This window comes from Hipposideros armiger, unplaced genomic scaffold (assembly GCF_001890085.2).
Source record: "Hipposideros armiger isolate ML-2016 unplaced genomic scaffold, ASM189008v1 scaffold_577, whole genome shotgun sequence".
NCBI classification, from domain to species: domain Eukaryota; kingdom Metazoa; phylum Chordata; class Mammalia; order Chiroptera; family Hipposideridae; genus Hipposideros; species Hipposideros armiger.
Window position 1 is genome coordinate 456079 of NW_017731927.1, and position 27274 is coordinate 483352.

General features: G+C 40.9%; 1 pseudogene; it reads right to left on the bottom strand.

Moving 5' to 3' along the window:
- LOC109371519 (60S ribosomal protein L31 pseudogene) lies at nucleotides 1-27274 on the bottom strand (annotated as a pseudogene).

The window sequence follows — 27274 nt, forward strand, 5'->3', positions numbered from 1 at the left end:
TTAGTCCTTATTCACATTAACTGTTTGTAGATGTTTGAAAGTGGTGACAGGTACATAGATATCCAATGTGTAGAGCTTATTTGGTGATTCTTCGTCCTCACTATGTTTTCTGGACAACCGCACCCGGATGCGGTACGGGTCATTCCTTATTCGTTTGGCCCAGACAGCTTTGTTGAGTCTGGTGTCAGTGCACACATGTGGGGTTCCCATCTCCTTCATGGCAAATTTCCAGATCTCTTTGAGTGCCTGAGGGGCACGCTTCTTGAAACCCACTCCATGGATGCGCTTGTGAATGTTGATGGTGTGTTCTCTGGTCACTACCTCGTTGATGGCAGAATGGCCCTTCTTTTTCTCGCCACCCTTCTTTGTGAGAGCCTTTCTGCTGGGTCCAAGTTGGAAAACAAGAGTGCGAGGTATTGTGTGTCTCCATCATCTTTTTAATTTAGCCACTTTTTGTAGCCTTTCAACAGTCACGCTGATCACACCAGCCTTGTCCCATCTGCTTGATAGATAGCAGAGCTGGAGAAGAATGTTCTGGCATGCTTCTCTGTGGAGACTCAACTGACCAAAGCCCAGTGCCATGAACCTAAGGGTTGTAGGAGCCGTCTGTCTGACTCTGTCCAGTTTGCTCAGAAGACCGATCCGCCTTCGGCTGAGGGATGACTAATCATTTTCCCTCCTTGCTGCTAAAATTGTCCACTGGGCATGGGGCCTGACTTCCTGAACCATGAATTACAAATGCAGGTTCAAAAAGGCCTTCGGCTGAATTGGAGGTTCTCAGTCCAATTAGATCCTTGGAGTTGGCTGTACAACACTGACCATCACTAAATTTGAAAAATAGGCTTTGCCACTTTCCAGGCCTGGGCTACAGAAATGCCTGAACTTTAAATAATCTTCTATGTCCATTAAGAGATCTGATAGACATGAAGTTTTATAAAGCAGGGATCAGAAACGGATCAGGTTTTCAATGCCAAAATTCCATTAAGACTGCAATAAAGGGTGCAGTTGATCTATTTAGCAGATATATTTTGAGGTAGTGAAACCAAGTAAAATAATAAGACCTCTTAAATTTAATGTTTATTCTAGGGACTGATCATTTAAAAGAGAAATGTTCTTAGTGTGACTGGGTAATAAGTTTTTCTGCTCTATTTTTCTCCAGAGGTCTAGTTACTTTTCTCTTTTCCCTGGGGCGATAAGTGCACTTTTTCCTATTATAGTATGTTGGCTCAGGCGAATAGATACCAGGCCCTTGCCAGTTCTTTCTGTACATTGACTTCTCTTGGATTCTGTTACCAAAGGGCCACAGGGGATGAAGCAAACCCCCTGGCCAGCCCTCATTATCTGGTTCAGCCCTGCTACTTAGTATTTGTCCTATCCTCTTTAACGAAAATGAAAAAGCATTTGGTATTTTCTGTATGTGTCACTAACAATCACATGACTTAATAGGAGATTGGTTAAGAGAGTGAGTTGAATGTATCCATCTACCGCCTTTCTAGATCTTGAAGAGACAGGAAAAGGTGCTAAAAAGAACATGGCTTTGAAATGACAAAAGATTCCATCACCAGGGAGCCAGAAATTTTGTTCCTAGACTATGACAGGAACAAATATATGAACAAATATATGGTTATATTTTCAGAGACACTGGAGGGTAGAAACCATAGGTGCAAAGCAACCTTAGGAGAAAAATCACTGTAGAGGTAAAGACCATTTCAGCGATGCTCCAAGTCCTGAGTTTTGGTGCTTGAGTGCAGGTGAAGAATAAGCAGAGCTGGGTTCAACCGGGATTGGATTTGCCAAGTGCCTATGATGGTGAGAGATAGGAAAAGAAAGTAAGGCCATGTGTGCACAGAGAGTTGGGAATCTGAGTACAGAATGACAGGCTATGGAGCCTAGTTTGGGAAGGTGGGGAAGTGTAAGAGGGGTGTTCAACAGTCTGAGGGTCCTAGAGGGGGCGAGAAACTGTTGAAGATTGATACTAGGAGTGGTGGTGGTGGTCAGAGACAGAGAGTAAAATGCCTGAACATGGAGGTAGTGCAGCTACACGTCATGACAAGGTCCAGGATGGGGTCACGGGAGTTGCTATTTATATGGATCGGGTGGAGGAAGATGTCACTGTTAAGTGTGGAGGGCCAGGAACCCTGTCCTCCCAAACCAAACAAAAAGCCTCAGAGAAGCCAGACCAAACCCAAATCACAGCAAAAGCCCATCAGCACCGCTGCCACTAAAATACAGCCATATACTGTTGAACAGAAATGCGCCTAAAACAAAACAATCCAAGAACATGAAAAATAAAAAGAACAGGCAAATTCTGGCCAAAGGAAAGCCAAGCATAGAAATATGGATGGCTGATAATGTCTCAGGGAAAAGCATTAAATGAGAAAAAGAGTTATCATTTCTATTGGGTAAGATTAACAGTCCACAAAGGAAGTATAATCGTGATAAATCTTTATGTTCCTAACAATGTAAACCTGAAATATATAAAACATCAAATCATTAAGAGAAACAGAAAACATTGGCAAAATTGGTAAGTCAGATACTGTAATAGGCACAATTCATAAACAGCCATGCTACGCATACATTTTAATTTATACACAGACATTATGCACATGTGCATAATTTGTTCTTATTTTAGAATCTACAAACATTTCTTAAAAAGTAGCTACTGAGCATTTGATTGTACAAATGGCTAACAACATTCAAATCCCATTAGCTATTAGAAGGAAATTCAAAGTTTATTAACAGGCAGCTGACTGTTTCTATCACACCAAAGGTTAAGTCTTAAGACCTCAACGTGAAGGAATAAAATCTGCTCCAGTAATTTCATAGGATCCTGCCTCCAACTTTGCTTCAATTCCTGTTCATGTATAAGACATAAGCCTTCAGAGTCATTAAATTCCCATTTTAACTGGTTGCCGGCTGTAAGTTAATACGCAGGCTTATTTGGCTTCTCCCCCTCCATGATTATGCACAATGCTTTGAATGTTCTGTGTTTTCCTTGCCTTTGATTGCCATTCCATCCCATGACTCCCATTTCCTCCTCTCCTGAGTTTTGGCTGGTATAATTTTGGAGCTGAAACAATATATGCATCTTCTGTCTTTTTCTCATAGCTTTCATTTGCATTGTAGTCTATTTTGGATTTTTTTCCCCTGCGATGTCTTCAATGTGCTGTATTTCCTGTTTTCATAAGCTTTATGTAACTTAAGAAAAATGTGACCCAAGACATGTCTGGGTTAGAGGTTATTATTGTTTTTTACAGTAATACGGAATATATTGACCTGTAGAGTATATACTGGGCATGACTATTTACAGAGTTGTCTTTAGATGATATTGACTTGAAAGAGGTAATTTTCCAGGGCTCTGCATTTTGGTGACTTAGGAAGGCAGCTGGTGGGATGCTCATGCAGGCAATTAGCATATATGCACCACACACCCTGACATTTCCAAGACAAAAACCATGAAATAGTTTCTGCTCTCCTTCTATTAGCACCGTTTCCTTATTTTTCACATTAACAGTGTTTTGTTGTATTCAGTAAAATGCATAAGTCTTAAATGCTCAGCACAATGAATTTTGACAAATGTGTATATATGCCCTGATTAAAGTATAAAATAACTCCAACATCCTAGAAAATTACCTTATACTTTTTCCCAGTCAATTCCTATCCCACAGCCCCCACCTCCAGGTAACCACTGACCTGCTTTTTGTCATTATCAATTACTTTTCTATATTTAATAGCTTCACATAAATGGAATCATACATATGTGTAATTTTGTTTATGTGTCATTTCACTTAGCATATTTTTTAAGACTCATCTATGTTATGTAATCAGTAGTTCATTCTTTTTTTTTCTCATTGTATGGGCATACCACAATTTGTTTATCCTTTTTCCTATTGATGAACACCTGGACTGTTTCCAATTATTGCTTCTTATACATAAAGCTGCTACTTAAGGACAAGTCTTTTTATGAACATATGCATTTGTTTCTCTTGGTAAATATTTAGGAGTGTTATTGCTAGGTTATAGGGTAGGTGAATATTTAAGTTTATCAGATGGTGTAAATTTGTTTTCAAAGTTATTGTACAATTTCAAACTCCTACCAGCAATGTATGAAAGTTCTAGCTGTCCCACATCCTTGTCAACACTTAGTAGAGTTGGTTTTAATTTTAACCATTCTGGGAGTGTGTGAGGTATCTCATTGTGGTTTTGCTTTGCATTTCCCTGGTGACTAATGATGTTGAGCACCTTTTCATGGTCTTATTGGTTGTCTTAGTCCATTACAGTTGCTATAACAAGAATACCATAGACTGGGTGGCTTAACCACAAACATTTATTTCTCACAGTCCTGGAGGCTGAGAAGACAATGCTTGGTGAGGGCAAGTCCCTGGCTTACAGATATACATTTTCTTGCTCTATCCCTATGTCAGGGAGAGAGGGACGGAGGCAGAGGGGGAGAAAAAATAGGAAACTGAGTCTCAAAGAGAGATTGAAAACCTCCCTTAAAGTTGAAGCTTTCTTACTTGAAGTATAAGGCCTCTCATATTCAGTTTCACCAGATTTCACCTGAGAATAAGGTAAAAAGAAAGATATTACAGGAAAAAAATCACTATTCTTGAAATTGGTCATGGCTTTTTATGTTTTAATAGCTTAAAACCTCTTTATTTTAGAATACTTATGTATTTATGGAAAAATTACAAAGATAATACAGAGAATTCTTATATATCCAGCTGGTCCTTCTTTTTTTAAACAGCTTTATTGAAATATAATTAATACACTATACAAGTCACCTTTTACAATTAAATAGTTTTTAGTATATTCACATATATGTGATGTGCAACCATCACCACAGTCAATTCTGAAACATCTTCGTCATCTCAAAAAGAAACACTATACACTTTAGTTATCAACCCTCTACTCCCCTTTAGCCCCTCCCATCACGAATCTACTTCTGTTTTTATAGATCAGCCTGTCCTGGATACTTCATATGAATTGATTCATGTAATACGTGGTCTTTTGTTTCTGGCTTCTTTCTGTCCTGGCTATTTTAAGGCTGCTGTGGTCACCACCACTCCTGTCTTGTTGTCCTGGGCACTCTGAAAACTCATTTCCAGTCCCTTTGTAGTCAGGTGTGGTACATGGCTGAGTTCTGGCCAAAGGGGTACAAGCAGAAGTGATGCGTGAGCCATTTCTAGGCCTGGTTCTTTGAAAGCAAAACCAAACCAAACATCCTAGCTTCCAATCCTCACACTCACTTTCCACACTTAGGCTGAACGAGGAGAACGCTGAAGACCTGGAAGAAGGTGAAAGCGTGAGATAGGAGAAGCCTGGGACCCTGAATGAGGAGCAAAGCCCTCTCTGATCTCTACTGGACTGTGCCCGGGGCTCTAACCAAATGTTTATTGTGTAAAATTAGCTACTGCAATTTAGAAGTTGTCTACTACAACAGTGTCTTGTCTCCCTTTCCTACTAAAACACCCTTTGAAAGCCCATAATTGCATCTACTTCTAATGTAACACGAACTCTGATCAAGTGTTTTCTTTTGTAAAAAAAGGTTTTTTTATGTTGGCCACTCACCCAAAGAATAATGATTCCTTTAAGATGGTGCCCCTGCTTGGGGCACTGGCATACATTTTTGTCACTTCCCAGCAGTCTTAAAAACAGATCTTTCCTTAACTTATATATCTTATTTAGTTAGAAAGAGTCAGAGAAGGCAGTCTTATGGAATAAATCACATTTATCCAAAAACATTTACAACAAATTCTTCAAGCTCAGTATTTATTGCACTGTCTTTGCTCCATAACCTCCCAGTGCATAGGAGGCTGCATAGGAAACATGAGAAACAGAGCTCTGTGCATGGCAGGGCCTTACATGAAGTATAAAAATCTGTTCAGGTCTCAAGATCAAAACTTCCCCCCATATGGGGCATATAAATCCTGTGCACAGAATTTATGGAGGGGGGAGGGGGGTTATCTTGAATTATGTGTTGGGTGTTGGGTTTGACACATAATAAATATAAATGATCCTCACAGGACAGTAGATTAACATCCAGGGAGAAAAAAAAAACAGGCATCTGTGGAATTTCAATGGGAAGATACCCTGCTCTTCTCAGAGAGAAAGGGGCTTCTAATTTCCAGACGATGGAACTATGATCCTTGTTCTTAAGCCCCTTGCTAACTCCACCCTATGGGGGAAGGAGAGAGTTATCTGCTCAGTGATATTTGAAAAGGGCTATGCAAATTTGGTTTCCTCCTCAGGATCTTCTTATTTTCAGAAGGGTGCCCCTGGCCATTCTCTGGGTGGCTAAAGGACTTTGGATGGCCTGCTGCAGCAGTGATGATGGGTGTTCCAAGGGGAGGTGTCAGGAAGCCAACTGAGGCTGGTCATCTAAACCACACCCTCCAAAACAGCTTTGATTTGTGATAAAGCTCACATTTCCATCTTCATTTGTATGACCCTGTGTCTCTCAACTGGTTCTGAACTTGGAGTTGTGGGAGCATGGACAATGGAAATATTTATTGATTTCTTGGGTTCTGACAGATGCACAGCTAATATCTGCATGTGACACACAAATCAGTGAATGCCTATAGCATCACTGCTATGGGCAAAACTGCACTGAGGCTGTGTGTAACTTCAAAAGAACAAAACATTTTTGAGTCTTCTTAAATCAATTGAAACTTCTTGAAAGAAGGGACAAACTTGCAGGAAAGGCAAAACCAGTCAAAGACGGCATATAAGTAAGGCTTATATGATGTGGAAAAAGACTGAAATTTTAATGGGAGTTCAGCAATATGGGATGCTGTTGTAGATTGGAATATTCCTGAAGATCGGTGCTGGAGATGTCTGTAACACTTGGATGTGTGTAAATTTATACACAAAAAGACAAAAACATTTTAAATTTATCTCAGTTTCTGAGATTTCAGTGTTCCAGAAGTTATTTCCCGTCGCTTCTGCCTTTTTTCCCTTCTAGCTGTGGTTTTTCCATGGCATATAAGAAACAATATGGTCAAAGACACAAAGCAAACCTAAGGACTTCAAGTTGATGGCCATTTCTGCGTTTAGAAATAATGGTCTGTATGTTTTGAAATATTCATAGCACATCATTGTCAAGGACATGTGAACAGGAACAATGTAAGAGTTGATGTGATCTTCAGCCTACCTTGTCTTTACACTCTTCATTATATGGTTTTCTCTATATACTCTTCCACCTATTCTCGCTCTGTAATGTGTCACTCTTTAAAAGAGTGGACAAGTCAACACTTTCTAGGACATTGCCACAAATCAGGAAAGAATGAACATAGCCTGAAGAAAGCAAGGGGTAAGAATGGATGTGAACATTGGACAGGTGAGCACAAGGATGGAATTGTGAAATTTCTTGTTCCTGAGGTGGCCATTGCCCTTTGGTTCACTGACATCTGAGTGACTTTATGGGTGGACCACACCACTCCTGTTTCTAATTTCCATCGATCAACTGAGCGTTGGCCAACATCTGCTCAGCCAACCCTATGGCCTTAATACATCTTAAAGAAGCTCATTGAACTAACCCAATGCTACAACAGTGGAGCAGTATCTTTGAGAACAGCTCCCCAGGGATTGGAAGTGAGTCTCCTGTGGGAAGTCCGGGGAGTCAAACCCTGCTTTCTGCTGACTAGCCTGTTTCCATCATCCATATAGTCACTCTTTCTTTGTCTTCTTGTGCAGTCCATCATTCTACAGAGATAGAGTTGGGTTGGGAGGCACTGACCCTGAGCACCTTTTAGAGTGATTCTGACGTAGAGAGCCCAGGATTCCTGCAATCATGTGGGTGCTCAGTTCTAAAACATTCTTCCGGCAGAAGGTCATTCTCAGCAGCTCCCTGAGATGGGCCCTGGGGAAGGAGAAGGGGAATCTTTGGTTTTCCTGAGTGTCATAGTGTCTCCCTCTAGTTAGGCATCCTTTACCTTTCCTTAGCTGTAAGACCAGGTACATGTGACTCTAGGTTTCTTGGGGAATATGGAATGAAAATGCAAACCTCATAGATCAACACTTCAGAGACTTTGAAGCCAAGGGCATTTAATGGCTCAGTGATATCCTTGATAAGAATCATGCTTTCTTTTCATTTAGGTTGATTTTTTACATAAGCTGGATACTTCTTAACCTCTTTGTTATCCAACATTTGAGGTCATGGGTTATAATGTGGCTTTGTTATACCCCAAAGAAGGAAGGATTCAGCCTTTACCACTCAGTCCCTTTGAGTGTCCAGTTTCATGGAACCAAAAGACACTCACTAAGTGCCAGATGTTTAAATGATGTTTCAGGCATTTGTGTCATACATGGTTGTTGCTTATCTAATATTATCTTCATTTTGTTGCTAAGATAATCACATTTTGTTAGGTTGGTGGTGTACCTACCTTACATTTATACGTTTTCTAACTCCTGTTATATGTGATATAGTTCTAGCCAAAGAGATGTTAACACAAGTCATTGGATGGGGCTTCTGGGAAAGGCAGTTTAAAGGGGATTGTATCAACCGACATACCCCGTTTTGCTCTTGGCCCTTCCATCTACATTTTGCCTGCAATGGCTATTGTAATTGTTGGTGCTACAGCAGCCATCTGGGAACTATGAAGACACTATAAGATTGAAATCTGTGTGCTAAGGTTAGAAGGAGTCTGCATCCTAGTAACATTGTAGACATTTCATGCCAGCCATCAATTTCTCATCTGTACACTTAAGTTGCTGCTCCTTGTGTTTTCTGTTATAGTACAGCAAACTCAATCCCTAACTGAAAAAATACTCAATTTCAGACTGCATTACTTAGGGATGAAACAGAAAAATAAATGTTTGGCACGAAAACATTTCTTACACAAAATAGTTTTGGTGAAATTCTAACATTAAACATTGAGGATGGGGCATGTCCTACCTCTGTATAAATCTTATATAGCATCGAGGAGGCTTGGCTTAAAAAAAGCAACAGCATCCTTTCAAGTTTAATTTAGCCTGAGAAAAATCCCCTTTGCTTTGACTTAGTTGTCACTGCATGCATGTAAACCTATGTTAGTAGAAGCTTCATAGATGGGGACGTGTAGTGTAGTGGAAAGAGTAGGGGCTTCGGCAGCTGGAAGATTTGGGTTTGAATCTTGAAGCTGCTATAGACAAGCTGCGCAATTTAAAACCCAGTATTGTATCTTTCCCAGCCTTAGTTTTCTGATCTATCAAATGAGAAGGCCTCAGGTTAAAAAGGAAGAATCTGCAAAAGAGCATATCAAAGGGCCCCAGGGGAGTGCCTAGTACCACACATGATTGTTTCCCTTTGTTTGTGTCTTGTTTCCCTTTCTTTCACTCAAAAGATGTTTGTTGAACATCTACTATGTGTCAGGAGCATGTTGGGCATTGAGTTCTTTGATTCTCTGAGTTTGCGCCAGATGGAATTACAGCTTCGGGGCTGAACCTCTGAAGGACTAGTGTTTGATCCATTCAGCTCACTGGCACTGATCAGGGAAGAGTGGGTTTCATTGCTTCACCACAAGGTTTTAGTTAAGAAACCAAATTGAAATCTTAGTGACATGGCGAGGTTCGGTGATTACCATCCAAAACCAGATGTAAGGGCTAGAGATGGGTCTGGCAGACACATTCAGTATTTGGAAGCTGGAGCCAAATTTTGAAACTCCATCTGGAAAAAGTTGTGCCTCTCCAGGAAACAGAATGGATTTGGGTATGCAGACACCCTAAAAACTGAAGCAAAATGGGGCTCATTTCCTTGGGACTCCAGCCCCCATCACTAATTTCATATGTCCTACAGATGTGAGACCAAGTACTTGAAAATATTTAAAGTCAATAAATTATTTACAACAAGAAAGCATGTATTTCATCCAAGCCAAACCCTGAGCCTTTTCAGTATATCTTTCCTTAGTTACCTCTTGATGAACTTGGTCAACTGTGTGAACTCTCAAATGGTCAGCATATTTGAGGTTGTTCAATATATATTATTTGTGGATCATGACATGAAATAAATATTTAGAAGAAAGACTGGGTAGAGAGAGGTGATAAAGTACAGAAAATTAATCTTGTGAGAAATTAAGTTATGATTCAGGTTTCTTCCTTTATTCGTTAAGACCCTAGGCTCAAGGGACTTGCAATTATAAATCGCAACTATAATATAATAGTGGTTCCTATTTGCTGCATATTTTTGAAGTGCCAGGGCTTTATGTAGCTTATTATTACCTGTAGTCCTGATTACTAATAGCTGTCTTTCATGAATACAAAACTTGATGTTGTTTCATTGGAAAGCAATGTGCCATAGTGGAAAGAATAGGGTCATTGTGATCAGTCAGACTTGAGCCTGTATCCTGACTTTATAGCTTTGAGCACATTATTGGACATCTCTTAGCCAGAGTTAATTATTCTCCATCGCTTCCCCCATTTTTCAAATAAGTAAACTGGATCTGAATAGAGTTGGGCCACCTGCCCAAGGTCACACAGCTAGTTGATAGAAGAGCCATAGATATAGTTATCTTCCGTCACTGAAAACATGTGCTTTCCCACACGCTCTTATGCTGTCCAGATGGTAGGGACCTCATGGATCATGGAGGGACAGGACACACCCTCTCTTCACACTTGAGAAAGTGGGACCCAAAGGGGTGAACTGGCTGCTCCAGTTACAGCAGGCATCAGAACCACAGCCCAACCGTCTGCCTCCACAGAGGGCACAAGAGGGTCATATTTGGAAGAAAATGGACAGTTCACCAATATTTCACCTTCATTTTTTCATTTTCTGGCTGTGGAACAGAACGTAAAGTCAGGATAAGGTCTGGATTAGATCCATTCTCTGGGTTTCCAATATATCACATTTCTACGAGATTTATGGATGTTTTCTCCTGGGCTGGAACAAATGCTGGTGGATTATTCGGTCGTGTTTACATTTTTCTCTTATCTCAGCAGCATCTTTTGGGTCTCTAGCTAGCTCCCTGGCCTGCTCTCCTGGATAAGCTTTTGCCATTTGACTCTTTTCATTGTCAGCAACTTTCCCCTCACCTTCTCTATGCCTTTATCATTTTCTTTGTTATCAGTTACCTGGTTTCTGCAGAACAGCTATTTGTGTAATTTTCCACCTTTTGTTTCTGCTTAGCATAGAGATTATCTCCTAAATAGTTGTGCACACTGGGGATCAGCATTTGTGATTCTTATCTCTCCCTTGAGGGAAATACTTCTTTCTCCAGGCTCTCAATCTGTATCTCAGTTAGTCTTTTCTCTCCCATTGGCAAATGTTTTCCTGGAGTTTTGAATTTTCAGCAGTTTTGAGGAACATTTCCGGTAGATCATCTATAACGCAGAAAACATTTTTGCCCTGAGCCCCAGAACTGTATTTTGTGGAATTTTCTTTTTAAAAACAGAACAAAGAGCAGTTGCAACTGCCAGTTCCTTGGCTCTAGTTGTTTCCTTTTAGGCCCTAAATGGTAACCAGACACTGACTCAAATTCCGTGGCCCCCATGGCCACCCTCCCCTTTTCCCTTTTCCTCTTGAGGTTCATTATTTTCTCCAAATTAAAACGTTCTGGTTGGAATGAGTGAGAATAAAAAGACAGGGCAGCAGCGAGCTCCAGTTGTGCAGAGAGATTATGTCTTGGGAAGGCCTTTCTCACTGGTCTCTGATATGATTAATTGGTCGAAAGCAACATGGCTTGGAGCTGGAGGAGATCAGTTTTGAAAGAAAGTCTGCTGTTGTTACCCATGACAGTTAGGTTTTAAAAACAATTTTTTAGACTATTTAAGACAATACAGAGGTTTTGGCTTTATCCAAGTACGAAGCTGTTAGTCATTTGTTGGTTCATGTGCTCATTCTTTCATTCATTCTGCAGATGTTGATTGCATGGCTCCTATGCATCAGGCACTGTACCAGGCTTTAAGGATGCCAAAGTAAGTGAAAGCAGATGGGCCCTGCTTTCTCAGGTCTTCAACGGAGTGAGGGTGACAGATATTAAGTAAATAGTCACATGTATAAGTGAACATCTACAAACTGAGATAGGTGTGCTGAAGGAAAGGAGGGTCTTTCCAAGGCAGATAACAGATGGGTCCCACCTAGGCTAGGCCCAGGTGTGTACAAGATCTGACAATTAAGTTCGGTAACTCATCCTACAAAGAGTGCTACATACCCCATTGCTGAATATCACTAGGGTCACCTTCGAAGTACTCCCTTTGGAAAGGAAGCTATGCACAGATGCCAGCACCTAGTCTACCCTTCAAAGCAATTTTGGAATTTTTTCTGGAATGGCCATCAGAGCTGTCGTCATATTACCCTTGATGTCCAGAATGTCATCAAAATGTCTTCCTTTTAATATTTCCTTTATCTTCGGGGGAAGAAAGAAGTTGTTGGGGGCCAGATCAGGTGATTAGGGAGGATGTTCCAATATAGTTATTTGTTTACTGGCTAAAAACTCCCTCACAGACAGTGAGTGCCATGTGAGCTGATGTGTTGTTGTGATGCAAGAGCCATGAATTGTTGGAGAAAAGTTCAGGTTGTCTAACTTTTTCAAGCAGGCTTCTCAGCACTTCCAAATAGTAAACTTGGTCAACTGTTTGTCCAGTTGGTGCAAATTCATAACGAATAACCCCTCTGATATCAAAAAAGGTTAGCAGCATTGTTGCAACAAGTTTGCAGACTCAATTGTTCAACCTTGCATGCTTGCGTGTGCGTCAGGGTAGGCTCTGTCCTGAGGAGGAGACTTGTGAGCTCAGATGTGAGAGGTGAGCCAAGTTTGGACATGCTCTCAGCGGCGCATATTCCCATTCCCGACAGAGGGAATGACATGTGCAAAGGCCAGATGGAGGAATTAGGAGGGTATATAAGAAGAAATAAACCTAGGCCAGAGAGGCCAGGTTTCTGAATGTGAGAGAGAGAGAGTGGAACAACAGGGACCTGAAAGGTAGCTGGAACCCAATTACAGGCCAGGTTGAGGGATTTAGTGTGTAGCCTTATCACCACTGATGGATTCTACAATGGGAAATGACATGATTAAATTTGCATTTTGAGAAGATCACTCCTGTTCAGATGGTCAGAGTGGATCCATTCAGTCATTCATTTGTTAAATATTACCTGCCTTCCAACCAAGGTCAGGACTGGGGTTACAATGGTGAGAAAGAAATGGTCCCTGTTCTGTCAGAAATTATAGTTTAATGGGTGAGGAAAGATAAACAAACACATGGATTAAGAGAAAAAGATAACATTCAATGGTAGTAAGTGCAATGGAAAAAACACCAAGGGCAATCTGGATCACAGCACCAGGGCACCAGCGGCAGGGGATGCTACCATCACCAGTCTACTGAGAGTTCAGGGAAGACCTCTTGGAGGAGGTGAGATTTCTACTCCTGAGGTGCAGCATTCCTCCCTTTCTTTGAGTCTCATTTTGCCCATAGCAGATCTGATCACCTTACTAGCCCTTTGAGACCTTGTCCTTAGGTGCCAACTCTGTAAATGGACCCCTGGGTCCCCTTCCCCTCCCCAGTTTTCCTTGGCCTTGATGCAATCATGGAATATGTGAGCTTGAGGGAAGTTTCAAGATCATCTGACTCAACTCTGTCATTTTACAGGCAACAAGGCAGAAGCTCAGAGAGGTACTGTTAGGAGGTTAGCGAGTACCCTATCCGAGTATCCAGGCTGTCCAGCCTTGGGGCCAGAGCCCTCCGCCCCACTGTCTGTTCTTCTTGATAAAGGAGGGCCACAACTGTGCTCTCTGAGGCCATGCACCCTGTTCCCAAAGCACTTTTCATCCCTGGGCGCGTAGGAGACTCCAAATATCTACAGAAAGTGATTAATGGTCCTTTTTGTCCCCTGGCATCTCCTCATGCAAAAACTCTTGGACAGGAACCAATTTAATTTAGACTCCAGAAAGTGCTACTTTATTTTCAACCTGGCTTATATTAATGATATTTTTAAAATGCCCCAAAGCTCTGAAGCATATTTAAGACCATGAAATAGCATTATAACAAAGCTCTTGCCATTTGCAGAGTTGCATGGAATGCAAAGTCCACTAAGAAAAAAAAATTTTTTGTCTTTCCCTTTGGTTTCCTTAAGATTTCGAACTCAATAAGACATTTCTTACTTACAATTTATAAAAATAAATATATTTTTTCCATATTGAGTCTTATTGGTTAAGATTTAATCTAGAATATATAATAGTTTTCATGGGTGAGTTGAAAAACCCTTTGGGAATCATGGAATAATATATTCTGAAATAACACGTCCTGAGCTGGTTATAATTAAAGTTCTTTTATATTAGGTCAGTTACTTAGGAAACTCCTTTTTTTTTTTTTTAAAGATATTGTTTGAGGAGAAAAATACCACTCTTTCTGAACCAACTAGATTCAGCCAAAGCCACGGGCATGGAATAAAGAATTAAGTGGTAATATTTATTTTGGTAGAAAACATCGTATTGATGAATTTCAGATATATCCTACTGCCAGGGAGATTTCTTTTCTCTTTTGGACAAGGTAGGTGTGTTGCGATCTCCATTTTCAGATGTAGAAACTGAAATCCAGAGAAACTAAATAACCAAATTCACACAGCTAAACCAAAGTCATTATGACCATCAAGTGCCGAGAAAACATTTTGGGTGGCATTTCAGCTAAGATGAGAGAGGAGCTCAGTGGAGGGGACACTTCATTGGGACCCACTAATGGAGCTTGGAAATTCATGTTTGAATATTTTTGGGGGGCTTTTGATTCCCGTGTTCTCAAGGGATCAGAATGGCACAGGAGATTTCAAGTTACAGGAGTCAGTTGAGGGGAGAAAAAAGTCAGATCTTCCTAAGAAAAGTCATAGAAATTAGTGTGCTGGAACGCACTTGGATGCACAAGTCACAACAGTGACTTGCATAAAGCTGCAGGGGCTGAAGGTCCAACCCAGGTAACTAAGTGTATTAGTTTCCTGTGGCAGCTGCAACAACAGAAATGGCTTAAAATAACAGATATTTATTCTCTCACGTTCTGGAAGCCAGAAGTCTGAAATTAATTTCACTGAACTAAAATGAAACTGTAGGCAGAGCCCTGCTCCCACCAAAGGGGAGAATCTATTCCTTGCATCATCCAGCTCCTAGTGGCCACCAGGAGCCCTTGGCTTGTGGCTGCATCACTCCAGTCTCTGCTTCCACAGCCACGTTGCCTTCTCCTTTTTTGTCTGTGTCAAATTTCCCTCCACCTCCCTCTTCTAAAGAAGGATGCATGTGATTGCATTTGGGGCCCACCCAGGTAACCCAGGATAATTTTCCCAGTTATAATCTTTAATTTAATCACATCTGCAAAGACCCTTTTTCCTTACAAGGTGACATTTGCACATGCGAGAGATTAGGACCTGAAATCTTTGAGGCCATTATTGAGCCTACCACACTGAGCTTGGATCCATTATATTAACATCATATATTTATGGCCAACAACGGAAAAGTTTATAGGCTTGAGGCTGGCAGAAGAGAGCCTTCCTGATCTCCAGACTTGGGGTGAAATGTCATAATCAGTGTCTGGCACAACAAAAGACCAAGGGAAAAAGCTTAAGCAACATGAAGCTCCGGAGTGGCTGCACTAGCATGATTACTGCTGAGTTTGTTTATGAGAGGAAAGAAAGCAGCCATGTTGGAAGCCTCGGGTGGTTTTCATATCCTGGAAGTTATGTAGAAATAGTTGGAGAGGAATGCATTATTCAGGAGTGTAAAACGATTTCTTGTTCAAACAGACCACAAGGCTTGCGTGGTTAAAAAATCCTCCCAGAGAGTAGAAATGTAAAATGCCCTTCAAAAGTTATTAATGGGGCTCTCAGGGGACAAAGGAACACATCATCCCCAGTCTCTTGTTGATTTTACCCCATAGAGATTGGTTGTTGAGGAGGAGCCCTGAAATCGAAGCATCCGGCTGTGGTCACCGAACATTGTGGTGAGAAGAACTTCTTCTCTCTGGCTTCATTCATAAGTCAGGGGGGAGGGGGCTGAAGATGGCCCTGTAGTGGGAACTACACATTCTTGTTCATTTACTGGCATTAGATGAGAGAACGTGTACTGCATGATACTGCTCCCGCCATAAATGAATGAATGAATGAATGAATAAATAAATGTTAGCCAAACTGGATCATCTCTCGTAAATTGCTGAAGCAGCTGTAGGCATGGGCAGCAGAAAACCTTCCATGTGATCAACTTCACTGTCTTTATCCAACCCCTGAGACACAGGGATGAAGTTTTGTTCATTGAGATTTTCCACATGCCAGTCGAGAGCATTTCTGAGCTTCCCTTGGGCCTTGGTGGTAATTTTTCAGATAGAAAAACACTTTTTTTACATAATGACCATCTATCATCTCAAAGTTCTGGGACTCCCCAAAGGCTCAAATGCTTTACCTCATTTGTCTTTTTTCCTTCTTCCTCCCTGACTATCAAAAAGAATTCATATGATCAAATAAGTTCCAGAAACGGTGTTCAGGTAAATATTCTTACCCAGCCCCAGTTATTCAACCCAGCCCCCAAAGCTACTGATTCTAGACTAGAGGTACTCAAATTTAGATTGATCATTTCCTTGACAATATTGTGACTAAAGGTAAATGGCTGGACTGGAAGATGTTTACAAGTTTTCTTCAGGCACCTTAGCCCTTCCATCCTGTGTTCTGTCGGACATCAGGCACTCTCCACCCCCTGCTGATTCTTTTCAGGTAAATGAATAATAACCTTGGTGCTTACTGCCCAAGGCCTATGCAGTAGGGTGACTGTCTTATCAAACTGTTTGAGCAGAGCAAAGCAGAAGGCATTTTTTTTCCTTTGTCAAAGGGAGTTCTGTCTAGGACAATGCGATTCCAGGGCACAGCACAAAGCAAAACTGAGCAGTTCTGTGGCTTCCTGCCCTGTCAGTTGCAGTTTCTGACAAGACCAATTTCAAGGAGCTAGTGGGTTTGCACCCTTTGTCTTTCTCAAGGCTTCATTGTGGGAATATTTTCCTGTCCCATAAGTGTCTTTTCCTCTCTGCCCTTTCAAAGCCCAGTTTTCCACAAATCACCAAGATATTGAAGTATAGTGTCTCCCACCTTGTGGAGGACATTTTTACTCTCCCTGATTATATTTCTATTAGACTTGGTGTAGCTGATTCAGTAACCAGGCCTAGGGCATTGCAATTGGATTTGTCTAATGGTCAGTCATTGACAGTGAAATCGTTGAAACCGTCCAAATATTTCCCATTTTTCTAGACCCCACTCAGATCCTACATTTGGAATTGAGTTGTCCCTTAAACTCCTGGCCATAAAGTGACCTTATGCTCCCTGAGCTCCTCTTGCTCATTGGTGTCCAGGTGCCCCATGGCCTTGTCTCTCTGCTGCAGTTCACTGACCTGTTGGCACTCCGAGAACTAGAGGATGTTTGTCACAGTTTTCAGCATACAGAGAGATTTTCAACTGAACCAGTTCAGGAGGGACAGATATACCCCACTTGAGAGAAATATTGGTATCTCTGGAGGGGGTGTTTGCAGAGTTAAAAATATATTCAATATAATTATTTTTCCGCAATACAAGGTTTAAGAAAGACATGCTAGGCTTTCCTAGCACGATGAGCTAGGCAGTCTTCTAGATTGATGGGGAATTGTGGATAAACAGAAAACAGAGAGGCAAGATAGCATACGGTCATAAGTTAAACACAGGATGACTGTATGTCCAGTTTTCTCAGTTCTATCCCAGTTCATACTTATTGTTCAGAAATAAATTTATTATTAAGAAATAATTATGTTTAGCACCCCTTTTTTGCTTCCCATGTGTCTTGGCATTAAATTATATGATCATACATTAAATTATATGATGACCCTAGTTAAACAAAAATTGAGTAGCATGTGTCTGATGAGACCTCAAAAACAGTTCCCAAAGTTGTTATCACAGTCAAAGTGTAATACCTGGATGGAGAATTTGGGTAGGAGAATGGTGTCCCAGCAAAATCAATTCCACTTTCGATCATGTATTTTTTTTACAAGAAAGAGATAAAACATGGTTAGCTGCTTGGTACTTATGAGTCTATTGTTTCCTGTAATTCTAACAGATACAGAGGAAAAAGGTTGACTAGAACCAAATATAGGTTTGCAACTGAAATATTTACATATCATTATGAAGGGGAGTGATGGAAGCCTTGTAATAAACAGAAGTAGGAGCAGGGAAGTTTATTAAAAATCAATTAGGAGCCATTTCCTTTGGAAAACCTGGGTATCTACTCTTTGGTGACTCTGTTTCTTGGTGATCTTAACTTTGTCTCAATGCAATATGAGTTAGACAACTGGGTTCTAACATCCTTCTCCTGCAAGGAGAGAGGAGCATGGCTGAAGACAAAGCCTTGTTTGGATTCTGCCTTCAGCTGGGTCACACAATGGTTCCTAGATTGGTGATGTGGAGGACTTGGCCCTGTCTATGCTAGAAAAATCATGTCTGAGTCGCTTTGCCTCACATCCAGTCACCTGGGTAACAATATATTGTAACGTGTATTATAGTTAGTCATTAGTTTGTCAATTCATGCATGAGAAACTATGATTTAAACAACTAAAACAACAAGAGCACCAAAACAGGATCAATGCTTGCTGTCAAGTTTATATAACCATTGCCAGTATATTTTTCTCTTGCTAAAATCTCATTTCTGGATTTTAATGTGTTAATTTCCTCCCTCCACCATTTAGCTCATAAGCAAAGAAATAAGGTGACAACCCTTTTCAGCAGCTGCCCAGAAACCACTACAGCTAGTGTGAGTCCTGATGGACACAGTTGCCTGATGGTGAGTCTTCCTGGTATGTTCAGAAAAACCTGTACTTTTTTTTTGGTTTCAATTAGTTTTATAGGTGTTTCAAGCCGGGGCCTACATTTTTCTGTGGTAAGTTCACTTCTCAATATTCCCCTGAAGGCTCACTAACCTTGGCCACATTCATTTTTTATGGGAGCTGAGCTGCACAAACTTGAGACTGCCATTTGCTTTTTTTCTGCACTGAAATAATTTGCTTTTCAGGGGCCCTGGGTTTCAACCACTTGAAACTGGACTACAGTTTCAAAGAAGAGAAAATTTGCTCTGTGGTTATCCTATCAGAGAGATATGCAATCTAAAAATGGAAGAGATTAGCATTGTTTTGTTTGAGTCAACACAAGTCAAATGATCTGTCCTCTAACAACATGGTTCATAGGCTTCCTTGCTTTCCCAGGAAATTGAGTCTTACTGATAATGCGTGGAATTAAGTGCTATGTGTTATTAAAGTGAATCTTTAAAAAGATGGCCAACTCCATTTCTATTTTATGTAGTTTTCAATATTTATCTTCATTATTCCTCTAATATATGTAGGCATTCTGTACATATTTGACCATTTTTGTGGTCTGACTCAGCACAGGAAATATGGACAAACAGTAAAAGAAAATCTCTTTGAAAGTTTCTCTTTTGCTTGTTCCCTACTCTTTTGGCGTATAAATACCTGAAAAGAGAAACTAAAGAGTTATCTATATAGTTTGCTTCATGGTAACAGAAAAGTTGCCCTGAATTAAACATTTCTGTCCTATTACCCTGGCGAGGCACTTAAAAATCCCAACCTTTAGACCACACACTCTTAATTGTGGCATGTGGGTTTCTAGGAGTTGAAATTAAAAAAGCCCACAAAAGGTTATTTAACAGTTCCAACTTTTAAGTGTGTCCTTTTCTCCTCTAGAATCAGACCTTTTGGCCAAGAATGTTGAAAATTGGGTTATGGCTTTAAAGGCCTTTGTCTACATACTAATCTTGGTTGGGAAGGGGGCAAGGGATGGAACCAACAGAGCACGATGCCACCAGCAACCATGATGGCCTTAGTGGGAATTCACTCATTGATTAACCCAGTCACTTAGGAAGGCCATGGGTAACAAGATAATAAAGGAAGAGGGAAAGGGGTAAGGAAAAGGACCCCGATTGGTCCATCACATGATTTCCCTTATGTTGTCCTAAAGGAACATGGCCAGGGTCCATGAAAACATGCATCTGAAATATCATGAGTGACTTTATTATTTGCAATTTATTTTTAATTTTTAACAGCCTTATTGAGATGTAATTCACATGTCATATCATTTATCCATTTAAAGCAGGTCATTTAATAGTTTTTAGTGTATTCACAGAGTTGTGCAGCCATCATTTAGGACTTTGCTCATCATTCCATCTGGCCCTTTTCTCCCTCTGCAATGTTGTTAACTCAGACATTGGCTTACTCCCTTTTCATCATTTAAGTCTTTGCTTGAAGGTCACCTCTAAGGAGGTAAGAGCTTTTACCTTACCTAAAATACCAACCTGTTTACTGTTCCCTCTCCTCCTGGCTTTAATGTCTCTATAGCCCTAAAGCTTTTTTACATTTTCTTGTTGGTTTACAGTGTGCAGTTCTTGGCTCTCCTAGGGAAGGACGTTGGTCTTGTCCATGCTGCTTCCTCAGTTCCTGGCTCAGGCCATGTTAGAAGTAGGGACTGGAAGGAGGAACAAGGGAAGATGGCTGCCCTCTCCTCACCCTGCCATTGGTTAAGGGAAAGTGACTGGAGTAGCATCTAAAGGGAAGGGCTGGCTCACCACTAGTTACTGGGCCAAACATCTCCCTGATGGCTGGTCCTGGAAACAGATGCTGCTATGGTCACCAGGTGCAAGGGCAAGAAAGCTGGGCCTGGGGTTCTGGGAACTTGAGTTCTAGCTTTCTGTATGATCTCAAGAAATTATCTGGCCTCTCTGGGCCTCTGTAAGATGAGGACATTGGACTCTGGCTCCTAGTTTTGACGTTCTGAAAATCTGACAGAAATCTCTGATCAGGAGTAACTGAACAAACACAGGTAAGGTATACCTGGGAGCACTCTGTCACTAATAAATCCTGTCTCTATGGCTACCGTGGCCATGTTAAGCTGCATTTGTCTCTTTCTTCCCCTCCATCACCAACACACATCCTTTTGTATGGATTAAATTTTCTAATGCTTGGGGTCTTAGACCCATATGGCAGAAGAAAGGGTGAAATAAAAATTGTGCTTTGGATGTGTGCTATTTGAGCTAGACCTAAAGTTGAGTAAAAGCTTTGTCTGAGTTTACAAACATACAATTAAGGCTCTTATAGTTATCTAAATCCACTTTCTTGCCTTATAATTTTATGGTTAGAAGCATTACAGTTGTTTTTAGATTTTCATTATAACTGCAGTAGCCACAGACGGAACCAAATAGTGTTTGTTTATTTGTGTAACAAATTATGCCCCTCAGCTAACTTTACTGTGTAATTTGCATTGGGTGTGCATTTTGCAAAAAAAGTATACATTGGTCTGAGGGTCTTATTATCTTCTATCTTCTTCACAAAACAGCACTGACAATAGAATATTGAGAAATAAAATGCACGTATGGGCATTCTATTTGTGAGTGCACTACACATAATTTTATGCATGCTCTACACAGAAGCCTACAGATAGGTGGAATAGTAGAAAGAGAATTGTACAAAGATAACTGAATTCTAATTCAACACTCCATCATTGTAGCTGGGTAAACTTGGGGAAGTCAACTTACTTCATTGAGATTTTATTCATGTTTAGCTCTCACCACAAAGCACACCCAAAACAAACTTTTGATAAATTACAGATATTTTGTGTATAACCAGAACAATGGTTCTCCTGAGTTGCTATTGAGTTCAAGAAAGATTATTTCTGAAATCCCACTGAAAATTATGAAGTGCTTTTAAAATACATGCAAGAGTTGACCAGAATGATAGGAAATGAGTTCCATTCTTCACAACAGGCTAAAATTTGTTCCAAGGTAACTTTTAAAAAAATCTGCATGTGTGAAATTAGGGTCTCAGAATAAATAGGGATAAACTGCTTTATATTTGTCCATTTGAGATATTCTGTATGAACAAGGACAGCTGTTAACCTGGCTGACCATTTAGGGGCCCAGGTAACAAAACTGTGAAGACTATTCAAGGTTGGGGTGTATTCCTTTCTGTATTCTTATCTGGTTCTTCTCAGGAATTGACAAATTTTCACTGAGACTTCATTGCCTGTGGGTGTGTGGTGATTTTATCTGTAAATGAATAGATGATTTTATTCTTAAATATTACTTTGTCTTTGGCCGCATGGAACCACTTGTAATCAATGACAAAGAAATGTCTGAGGCAGTGGGAGAGCTGGCTTTATTAAAAAGGGATGGAAAATATGTGTAATATATTTAAATAATTTGAATTGATTAGCAACTTGGGAAGAGATAATGTTTTAGTGCAAAACTGACATAGGAGTTCTAGATAAATAATCAGTTCCTTATATTAAGCACAGTGTATTATGTATGCCTGCTGAGATAAAATAATCACAAACTTATAACTAAAGAATAATGTAAATACCTTACATCAAAATATTACTTTATAGTTCATATATGTGGATAAAAATGGAGCTCTGTAATAAATGTAACAGGAAATAACCTTAGAGGGTGATCTAATCACAAATTCCTTACTGGGCAGGTCATTGTTGGTAGGCTTATAACTTCCCTGGTAAAAGCGTTTATCTTTGCCAGAAATGAGCCCTGTCCATTGCTTTTGTGCATCTAGGTTAACACACCTTTGAAACGCCTCCTTTTCAGACCCCTCAAAAGCATAACCACCCTCAAAAGAGTACATAATCTTGTTACTTTAATTCCTGTAATCCAATTCCCACCTTTCTTTCTCCCACCTCCATGTCATCTTCTTTATGTTCCTTCTTTAATTCCAAGTGTATAAAAGAAACTGCAAATTTATTCTGGGAAGCATTTTTCTCGGTCTGTTGTGATCTTGCTTCTATGTGTGTCCTCTGTTTGGCTCAAATAAACTCATAAATATTTTCTAGGTTTAGACATTCTCACATCAGCATCTAACACTTTCAGATAAATCATACCCCGAGAGATCTTGTCTCTGTTGTAGACCTGCTGATGGCCTTGGCCATGACCTCTCAGTTTTGGGTCCTTAATTTCTCCTGTCTCTTCCCCAACAAAGGTGGGAGGAGTGGCCTGGGGTCATCCTTCCAGCATAGCTCCTTCTAGCTCAAAAAATCTCCTGCACTGGTAACTCCTACTTTTATTCTCTCTGCTTTGCAGATTAGAAATGAGACGAATCATGAGTCTTTTGTGATTGGTTAGAATGACTTATTTGCAATTTTTAAGAGAAAAATATTCATTCTTTCCTTTCTTCATTCCTTAGATGTTCCTTGGGATACTGTTACGTGTCAGGCATTTTCCTAATGCTGAAGCTAGAGAAGCAAATGAAGCCACCATCTTCACCTTCTAGTAGTTTATAGAGTGACCCACAATCCTGGGTTTCCTGCTAAAACAGGGAAGGTCCTGGGGAAACTGGGACCAGTTGGTCACACTAAATGGGAGAGGCTGAGCATAAAAGAGGTAAAAAAATAAGGTGGTTTCAGATAGTGACAAGTATTATCTAGCAATTCTCAGTATAATGCTATGGAAAACATTTGTAGGTGGAAGTGTGTTGGGACTACAGCATGGGTCGTCTCAAGGCAGTCTCTGAGGAGATCATGTTTACACTCAGGTGGGGATGGATGAGAAGGATTTAGACATGTGGAGAGCTGGGGAATTGTGTTCCAGGTAGCAGGAACAATAAGTTCAGGGGCAGAACCGAGAGAAAAGATCTCGACCTGTTTGAGAAATAGAATGGTGGCCAAGACGTAATGTTCTGAAGGGTGAGGGGAGGGGTAAGGGTTTTCAGGGCCTAGGTAAGGAAGTCAGACAATAATAATAATAGCTGCTATTATATTCTGGGCAGTCATTCATTTCATTACATCACTCTTCACAGTCACCCATTTCACAGATAAGGCTACTGAGGCAAAGAGACACATAAGAAAAATGTCTCAAGTCATGCAGCTTGCCAATGGTGGAGCCAAGATTCAAACCTTAATGGATGATGGAGAACCCACACTTGTAACTACACTTAGCTGAGGGAGACCCTTTGGTCAGCATGAAGGTGTGTCCATCCTTCTGAACTCTCCATGCCCACTGGTACCCACAAGCACCCAGGAATAAGGACAATCTCTGTCATGTAAACACCCCCCCCCCCAGGCAGTTACAGTTTTTGCTTAGCCAGTCAGAGGAGGCCTCTGCTGCTTTTATGGATTTGCTCCAGCACTGGATGGGGTAGTTATGAGATGGCTTAGAAATTGCCACTCTGTATAATCAGGTCACTTCACTGAGAAAACATTTTTGTTTCAACTTCCTTCCTTCCCTGGGTCTTATCCAGGGACAGTGTCTCTGACCTTCTAAGCCACAAAGGCCAGAGATAATGGGGCACAGCAGGTCGACTGTAGTCCACACACACACACACACACACACACACACACACACACACACACACACACACACGAGAAACTATTTATTCATCACTAGCCAGGCTATTACATTGTAAATAAGCTTAGAAAAATACGACTAAGAGATAGATGAAAATTTCCCTAGTCTGTAATTCTTTTTGTTTGTTTGAGATCTCCCTTCTGCTCAGAGCAGAGTGAAGAACAGGCTCTGCTCTGAGCAAATGCAAAGACTTAACATGAGCGGCTCCTTTCCTTTTCGTCCTTGGGCCTAGCAGCCAGAGTTTAGCGCCAGGGTTGCCTTTGTTGTTTGAGTTTGCTCTGATTGCCGCACCAGATGTGTAGACAAAACCAAGAGATGGGACTTCAGACTTTCTTCTAAGACTGCGTAAGAACGAGAGAAACATTTTACTAAAGGGGCAAAATAATGCCTTGTCATTAATCATAGCCAGAGATGAAAAATAAAAGCTACATGGAAAATTAATAAAATTGGGGGTTTTATGGTAACATTTTAAATTAATATGGAAGAGACTTAATGAATTACTTAGGCCTCCCCAAGGGTATTTTTCAGAATAATTTTTTTGTTTTTTTAAATTTTGTCACAATACATATAATGGTGGCTTAAGATCTGGGAATCAGGAGAAAAATGCGGAAAGACCGTTATATGTTTTGTTTTAAAACTTTCTCTACTATTGTTTGGTTTGGACATTCAAATCTCTTATTTCTTTGCAAATTCCTGACTTTCCCCTTGCCTAACCGTACTTCTTTGACTTTTACAAACCTATAGCATGGCTCACGTGTCCTAAAGAGTTATGTGAATAACGAAAATTATGTTGATGAGGAACAACAAAGATAGATTTTGTGAAGAAAGAAAGAGAGGTGAGGGAAGATTTGGGGTTCAGGCAGGAAAACCAGACTTTTTCCTTGTCTTTCTCCTCACTGCCACAGCTGCAGGTTTCTCTGTTATCGTGGCCAGGGACGGGTCCCTGTGAATGCAGAGCATGTCAGGGCAAGTGTATGCTCTCTCCTTCTTCTGGTAACATCTTTGCTTCCCTCGTGTCCCCTGGACACACATGTTAGTATCTCAGTTAGCCCTGAGGTATTGGTGTGCCATTTTGAAGAGCACTAACTTGAAGATGATCTTGTATGCTGGTTCCCTCTCTTATCAGCTGTGTGACCTTAGGCAAGTTACTTAACCCTTCTGAGCCCCAGTGTTATGAAAAAAAAAAAAAGAATATAACAACAGCCTTATAGGGTTGTTAGGATTCGCTCAGATATTGTACGTAAAAGGAAAGCACCCAACGTTTTTGATTATTATTACCATTTTTCAATCTTCCATGTTGGGTCAAAGTCAGAAGTAGAGGAAGTCCAGCACCAGGGGCATTGTATTTGGAATTTACTGAGGGTTGGTGTGGTGCTGGGTGTGGCAGGAAGCTGGGGTGAGTGTGAGCCTGGCTGCACCCTGCCCTTCCTCCTTTGCCCGGTGTTGGCATGTGTCAGCTGGGCTCCCAATCGGGCACCATTAGGCTTTTTGTTCCTCTGTCAAAGGGCACGTCTGCTTCTGGTATATGTTCAGCCTGAGGCAAATCTTGAAGGAAGTCTAAGTGTTCCTGGGAAAAGAGCACTAGACTCTGAAGTAGCAGAAAAGGATTCTGGTCCCGTTCGCTGGGTCACCTTGGGTGAGCTATTTCAGAAGCGGGGTCCCGCCAGCATAGAGTTTACATCTATGTAATGCCCCATGTGGTTTCAGAGGGGAAATTGAATAAGATAATGTGTGTGTGCAGCACTTTGCCTACTCTAATAATAATCTCAATAATAATAATAATGATAGAGTTTGTTTTTATCTCCCCAAGGCCCAGAGTTCTGCTGTCCTTCCTAGAGTCCTCTTTTAAAATGCTCTGCTTAAACCTATTACATATTTAAGTTTTTGGTTTTTTTCAGCTTTCTATTTCCCAGGCTCCTTTCTAATATATGCATGCAAACTGACACACACACACACACACACACACACACACACACACACACACACACTCAACTTGTCCCATAATCTCTAGGATCTCGCTCCCTACTAGTTACACAGAAAATTATCCTGATGTTATTTGCAGAGCTGTTGATGGGTAAATGTAATATAAAACGGCTTTTGGTAGGCAATACTAGACCAGGGAGCAGCCAACTTTTTCTGTAACAGGCTGGTTAGTAAATATTTTCAGCTTTATGGGCCACACCATCTCTGTTGCCACAACTGAACTCTGCTGTAACAGGAAAGCAACTGTAGGCAATACAGAAATGAATGGGCGTGGCTGTGTTCCAATAAAGCTTTATTTGTAAAACTGGATCATGGGCTTGATTTGGTCTGTGAGCTGTAGTTTGCAGACCTCTAAAAGAATGGTAGTGATGGTGGCAATCCCAGACGTTGTGGCAGGTTATAAGGAAGGTGCTTTAGAGCAGAAGGGAGGCTCCTCCCTTCCACCCTTTGCCGGCTGAAAGTTCCAACCTGAGATTCAGGCAGGGCTGTGCAGAGGCTCTCAGCCCCAAACCCTGGAGCTGGCTGAGCCATTGACTGACCTGGATAGTTTGGTGGATGGAAATTTACAAGGAGGCTGAGAGCTCTCTCTGCCAAGGACTGATTCAGAGTTCAGGGATTAAGCCTCTGGCGTGGGGATTAAACTGGAATTTCACATGCACAGACCCCACTGGCACCAAACGCTAGGCTGGGTCTGGTACACCACGTGCTGTTGGCTCCGGGAAGGTCCTCAGCCCTGTTGTGGTATAAAAGTAAAGAAAGAAATTAGGGGGTCTGGTTTTCTGCTTTCAGCCTCGATTTTATTTTTTTTCATTTTACTGAATCTGAGATGAGAACATACTTTGGAAACAACCAAGGGGCATGAAGGAATTTATTCTCAAGGCCAAGAGTGACTAAACTGCTGAGTGTTAAGTTCTCAGTAGGGATGCAGAGAAGCGTGGGCACAGAACTCACATTTCATCCCGGCGGCTTTGTTCTGCTGGCTCCAT